This window comes from Coenobita brevimanus, chromosome 58, assembly GCF_032717465.1.
Source record: "Coenobita brevimanus isolate Jiangsu-jjx chromosome 58, ASM3271746v2, whole genome shotgun sequence".
Lineage (NCBI taxonomy): Eukaryota > Metazoa > Arthropoda > Malacostraca > Decapoda > Coenobitidae > Coenobita > Coenobita brevimanus.
The window spans coordinates 23,229,058-23,236,531 of NC_137011.1; the positions used below are offsets into that span (position 1 = coordinate 23,229,058).

At 37.7% G+C, this 7,474-nt stretch overlaps 1 long non-coding RNA gene across 1 annotated transcript in view; it reads right to left on the reverse strand.

Annotated features, from left to right (window-relative positions):
- LOC145402643 (uncharacterized) overlaps nt 1-4,158 on the reverse strand; it is a 163,946-nt gene extending 159,788 nt beyond the window's left edge. Inside the window, exon 1 of the long non-coding RNA XR_013897832.1 lies at nt 4,100-4,158. This is a non-coding gene — a long non-coding RNA (uncharacterized LOC145402643). The remainder of the gene's footprint in view (nt 1-4,099) is intronic.
- Nucleotides 4,159-7,474: the final 3,316 nt, after the last annotated feature.

Genomic DNA, 7,474 nt, shown 5'->3' on the forward strand with positions numbered 1-7,474 from the left:
TTGACATACTAAGTCTCCTGACTCATACCATCCATCAGTTAACTGACCAACATAGAGAAACTCATGCAGTAGCCATTGATATTTCTAATGCTTTCGACAGAGTGTGGCACAGTTCCCTGCTGTCTAAACTCCCTTGCTATGGACTAAAGTCTTTTGCTCTTCTGGTTTCCTCGTATCTCAACAGCAGAAAAATAAAAGTAGATGATTTATATTCCAATTTCCACTCAATTAATGTCGACGTGCCACAGAGATCAGTTCTGGCGCCAACCCTGTTCCTGGTTCATATTGATGATCTATTATGTCAACCACAATCCTATCCATTCATATGCAGAAGACTCAGCACTTCACAGTTCAGTCACGCTCAAACATCCATTTACAGTGTCTAATATCTCTAACTCTCAACTCAGTACAGTCATCTCCATAAATCGAGACTTATCTAAAATCAGTGAATGGGGACAAAACAACCTTGTCTTATTAAATGCTAATAAAACAAAATATATACAATTTACTAACAAATATAATATTGGCAGATTCGTATATTACCTTCAATGCTACTAATATGCCCATCTCCAAAAGTATTGAAATGATCGGTGTCTCAGCAGTGCCCTCAACTGGACCTCTCATGTCAGATCACTTGTTAAAATCGCCTCAAAGAAACCTGGATTACTGTACAGAGTCCGTAACTTATTCACTGACGAGCAGTTAGCAGTAATTTATAGGAGTCATGTGAGCTCTCAGCTTGAATATTGCTCACCCTTGTGTACTGGATGTGGAGAGGTTGCACTAAAACAACTAGACAAAATTCAGATGAAAGGTATTGGAAGTATTAATAACCATACTATTATAATTAAACTCCCTCCCCTATAAGTAAGAAGGAATGTTCCTTCCCTTGCATTATTTTACAGATATTTTTATGGCAAATGCCCAGACGTAGTTGGGTCCATTGTGCCACCTCTCCATGCCTTCCCTCGTGCTACATGGGCATCTGGTAGCACTCATGACTGGAATATCGCACAGCCATATTGCAGAACTTCTACATATCAGAATTCTTTTGTTCCTCGAACTTAAAATCTCTGGAACTCGGTTCCCAGGAGTTGTTTCCCACCAGACATCAGGCTACAGCTATTCAAGTCCAACTGTTACAGATTTTTTTTTACGAATGGAGGACGCCAGTAATCTGGTGTATGGATTTTTTTTTTAATTCGTTTGTTTTTCATTCCTCTGTTCTGTTATCAATATATATATATATATATATATATATATATATATATATATATATATATATATATATATATAGGAATTGCTAGGTGTTTGCTTTTCCAACTGCGAAACAAATCACCATAGCAGTAGCAGTAGCAGTTGCACTAGTATACTATGAAAGTTCTCTGCGAAATGAAAGGACCAACCAACCTTTTTCTATCCCAGTCTGATAGATTCATGAAGGTTTTTTTGCCCACCCTATCCTGTAACAATACAACTTGTAGCCAATTAATTACTTCTGTGTTTGCTCAGTGTGATATATTTTCGAAGTTTCCTCTTCCCATCGTTACCATTTACACTACATGGTGGTTGTCACTTGGTTACTTTAGTGTTTCACTTATATTCACCCAACGATTGATATTACTAGGCCATGACCATTCATTCAGTTTCTTATTTAGAAATGTTATTATGGACAGCAATTTTTTCTTTAAACAGCTAGGATTTCCTTAGCATTATAGTCTTTATCTCGTAGAGCAGTCCCTAAGATTAGAGTTTTGGTTAGACTCCTGCTATCTGATCCATAAATTAAGCCAGCAAGCCATTTTACGTGAGACGTATTAATTTACATTTGCAGTACAGTTTCAGACATAGCAAACTTATGTTACTGCTTGTGTGTATTCACTCCTCACGGGATTAAGGCGTCTGGGTATAGAGAGAGAGGCTATTTACCAAAAGTCATCTGATTTTCATTTACTTCTTTATTTTATTATATGAACTACGATGACTATTCTACCCACTCTCCCTATACTAGTACATCAAGAATTTTAACATTTCATCACCTGTTTTCTTAGAAAGTCGAGTGGAATTTTAATATATAGGTACGAGTTACTTCGTAAGGTCTGATTTCAGACTACAATACTTAGCTACAGAAAACACAGATTTTACCGAAAAAGATTCTGTCATCAACAAATCTAAATTTCATAGAGGTCTTCCCTTTATGTTAAATAATTTGACATGATGTTGGCCTTCAGGCACGGAGTGAATAACTATAATGGTACTGACAGTTACTGAACGCCCAAGTGAGAAAATCGAAAAGGGGAAGAAGGATGCTGGATCTTAAAGAAAATATGCATGAATATTAACTTTAAGGTTCGTTTCTAGTATGTCTTTGAGGTGTCGTTCTGACATAGTCACATTTTTTCCCCTTTCTGAGGAATCTTTGACCTATTATGACAGATTAGAGAAAATTCATGGCATTCTCCTATCCTCGGTGGACCAGGTGAGTACATTTAACGAGGCATTATAATATTATGATGGATAGTCATTTGAAGAAAAACACCTAATTGAGGGATTGCCAATCTGGCGACTTGGAAGGATATAACAAGGCATAAGAAAAACAAACTGTACATATCAGACGGGATATCAAGGAAGATGATGCCTCGTGGAAAACGGGGTTGTTATAGGGCAGGGACAGATTTGCCAAAAGCGAGGCTGCTCCTTAGGATGTTATACAGGGAGAGTGATATATAGTTTTGACGATGGACTGGTTGAGTTGTTCATTACACGATGATTCTGCAGCCATAGCTACCTTACTGTTCCATGCAATACATCTGCCGTTTGAGTAGCATTAATTTGTGATATTGTTCTCAGTACTAAACCTAAAACCGTACCACTAATACAGTAACCTCTACAAACAGTGAGTATTAAAGGAGAGTTACATCTAGGCAGATGATAAGTAGAGACTGCATAATACATGGCATTTACTTTTATCTCATCCATATAAATATATCCATGTTCTTTCCATCCATCAATGTGATTATTTTGCTAAATCTTTCCTACTTTTTACCGAACTGTGTGGTGGGAGAGGGAGGGCCTTCCTCCTATGTATCCTTCTTTCATACTCATTGACACAATCATCAATAGAATCACTTGCATGCCTAACAGAAAACCTCGACATGGGGCTAAATCTTCTGTACTAGGATGTACTACTATATCATCACCACCCCATCCTTATGTGGTGTACTGTGCGTTGTTCAAGTAGATTTAAAAAAACAGAAATATTCTAATCTACGAAGTTCCAGACAGAATATCCAGGAAATGAACCTAACTTCCTTTTCCCAACTCAATCCTTGAAAATTCTTTGGTGACAGCTATTTAAGAAGACCAGAAGTTCTAAAATTTGTCTTATAGCTATGCGTATAAAAAAGCTGTAACGTCAGTGTCAAGTCCCTTGCATTTTGATCTTACATACTGCTCTTCTTTACACATTCACTCGCTAAATCACGCTGACATCTTTACATGAGCGAGAAATCATGACATATTTCCGTTTAATCAATATTCATAAACGATTCCTTGTACTGAATTTTATATCTTTGATTAAAAAATTTGATTTTGTCGTAAACTTTGGTTACATGTAATGCCTGTATTATAAATTCAACTTGTTCAATGGGTGATGTGATATGTCAAAAGCCAATAAAACAACATTCAAGAAAACCATCCTTGATATTGCACTTGAAAACCGTACTAGCACCATACTAATACTCAGCCACGCTAGCACCACACTAACACCGTCATCCACATCAGCACCACAGTAACACCGTCAGCCACATCAGCACCACACAAACATCATCAGCCACACTAGCACCACACTAACCGTGTCAGCCACACCAGCACCACACTAACACCGTCAGCCACACCAGCACCACAGTAACACCGACAGCCACATCAGCACCACAATAAAACCGTCAGCCACACTAGCACAACACTAACACCGTCAGCCAGACCAGGAACACAGTAACACCGTCAGCCACATCAGCACCACACTAACACTGTCAGCCACACAAGTACCAAACTAACACTGTCAGCCACACCAGCATAGGGCCATACTCAAAACACCTACCAGCGCAGCGTAGATGATCAGGCAGCGGCGAGTGAGGCAGTCGGTCGCGCAGGGTCAGGTGGCCAGTGAGTCAGCCACCCCGGGAATTCGGTATTTATTGTGCAGAAAAAATGACCACACTCGTACAGAAAATTGTAGCACTCATTTTGTATGAAATAGACCATGAGGGCTAGAGAAAAGAGGGGAAATTTCTTGTGACTGAAAAATAATTTTCCTGCAGTTCATTCATAATTCATGTTCTGTCTTTTGGAATGGTATTCCAACACTGATGAAAATTATTATATATCAATCTATCTATCTATATATATATATATATATATATATATATATATATATATATATATATATATATATATATATATATATATATTTATCAATCCAACTTTCTATCTATCTATCTATCTATCAATCTATACCTATATTTATTTATCTCTCTCTCTCTCTCTCTCTCTCTCTCTCTCTCTCTCTATATATATATATATATATATATATATATATATATATATAAATGTGTGTGTGTGTGTGTGTGTGTGTGTGTGTGTGTGTGTGTGCGTGTGTTTGCTGTTAGGCTATTTTACTGAAGTTAGAAGAGCGCTCAAGTAGCAAAGAATTAAGTCCTGGCTGTTTAACTAGATTTTATCATTGCCGTTTCAAAAGGGAACCTTAAAGAAAAGAAAATATCATCTGGATACAGCAAAAACAAAATAAATTATCGCCATGGAAATAAAGGGTTTAAGCGTATGGATTATAAGCAGTTACAAATAACAGAATGTTATATTCGACTAACGCTTATATTTCTGAACATATATAAATTAGATCTACAGCTGAAGGGTTACAGTACTAATGCTCTGAGGTATATCAGACTTCCCATCATATTCCCGAAGTATTAATAAACTTTGTTGCTCTTACATGTAGCCTAATGGTGCATATACTGTGAATACAACAAAAACTGAATGTAAGGTATTATTTCCCATGCATACAGCCTCGAATTCATTACGTTGCTATATTCTGGATCACATTTCGGCATGCATTTCAGCAAGGAGCGATAATGTCTGTTGCTGGTCTGCCTGGATCGCAAGTCACCCATCTTTTGCCAGTGCCTGATCCACCTGCCCACGGTGGTTGCACTTGTACCCGTCTGCATGGCTATGGCTCTCAGGGACAGACCTTGCTTCCTCAGCAACACAAAACGCTCACGTTCAATTGTCTTGGTTTTCCTACAGAACGGCCGAGACGTCGAACTATCCATTGCCTGCGCAGTGAAACCAATGTCAAGTTATATTGCACAGTTGAGGACATAATTACAGACCTACTAAGTTATGATAATTATCAATTGCCGTAAAAAAACATGTTATTTCATTTATCTTTGAGCATTCAAAAGTTTTTAGAACATTACGGCATGTTGGTATGTTGAACTCTCATAATTCTTCGATTCAACTGCAGCGCGTTAAGAACAGCTAAATCTAAGTTTTCGTTTTTGTAACATTTTATTCTTCATCGCTTGTCTTTGGTGTCGATGTGAAATAGTAGAGGTACTATATTCTCAAATGGAAATTTTCATTATCCATTTTATTTATTAACTAAAGAATATTCGGGTCAACTCTCCAATCTTTCAGTAATAACTAACGCAAGTCATCATCCATTCCCCCACTAAAATCTTCAGATGACAACATTACAAATGACCCGCGTGGGAAAGCGAATATCATTCCCAGTACATTTGCCAAAAAATTCTACCATAGAGGAGGTCATCCAGAATGTCCCAGTACTAGAACTTGTCTCTCCTGAAATTGTTTCACTTAAAATAGAGACAAGATACATAAAATCCATCCTAGATTATTTACCAACTAACAAAGCTTCAGGACCAAATGGAATTCCTCCAATTGTTTTGAAAAAGTGTTCCCCTGAACTTGCCTCTGTTCGAGCTAAATTATTCAGACTATGCATATGTTCTTCTTCATTCCCTAATTCATGGAAAGAAGCCAATATCCACCCAGTTCCATAGAAAGGATGTTCCTCTGACCCCTCTGATTAAAGACCAATGGCTGTCACATCTTCTCTTGTTAAAGTATTTGAAATCTTAATTAATTAGCACATAGTGAAACATCTTCAACCCAAGAACTTAATTAGTGATAGACAACATGGTGTTTGCCACGAAAGATCATCCATTGACATACTAAGTCTCCTGACTCATACCATCCATCAGTTAACTGACCAACATAGAGAAACTCATGCAGTAGCCCTTGATATTTCTAATGCTTTCGACAGAGTGTGGCACAGTTCCCTGCTGTCTAAACTCCCTTGCTATGGACTAAAGTCTTTTGTTCCTCTGGTTTCCTCGTATCTCAGCAGCAGAAAAATAAAAGTAGATGATTTATATTCCAATTTCCACTCAATTAATGTCGAGGTGCCACAGAGATCCGTTCTGGTGCCAACCCTGTTCCTGGATCATATTAATGATCGTTTATCTGTCAACCACAATCCTATCCATTCATATGCAGATGACTCAGCACTTCACAGTTCATTCACATTCAAACATCCATTTACAGTGTCTAATATCTCTAACTCTCAACTCAGTACAGTCATCTCCATAAATCAAGACTTATCTAAAATCAGTGAATGGGGACAAAACAACCTTGTCTCATTCAATGCTAGTAAAACAAAATATATACAATTTACTAACAAATATAATATTGTCAGATTTGTATATTACCTTCAATGCTACTAATATGCCCATCTCCAAAAGTATTGAAAAGATCGGTGTCTCACTTAACAGTGCCCTCAACTGGACCTCTCATGTCAGATCACTTGCTAAAATCACCTCATAAAATCTTGGATTACACTACAGAGTCCGTAACTTCTTCACTGACGAGCAGTTTGCAGTAATTTATAGGAGTCATGTGAGCTCCTCAGATTGAATATTGCTCACCCTTGTGTACTGGATGTGGAGAGGTTGCACTAAAACAACTAGACAAAATTCAGAAGAAAGCTATTAGAAGTATTAATAACCATACTATTATAAATAAACTCCCTCCCCTACAAGTCAGAAGGAATGTTGCTTCCCTTGCATTATTTTACAGATATTTTTATGGCAAATGCCCAGAAGTAAAACGGTCCATTGTGCCACCTCTCCATGCCTTCCCTCATGCCACTTGGGCATCTGGTAGCACTCATGACTGGAATGTCGCACAGCCATATTGAAGAACATATTGCAGAACTTCCACCTATCTCTCTGGAACTCGCTTCTCAGGAGTTGTTTCCCACCAGACTTCAGTCTACAGCTATTCAAGTCCAACTGTTACAAAAAAATTTTACGAATGGAGGACGCCAGTAATCTGGTGTATGGATCATTTTGTTTTAATTCGTTTGTTTTTCCTT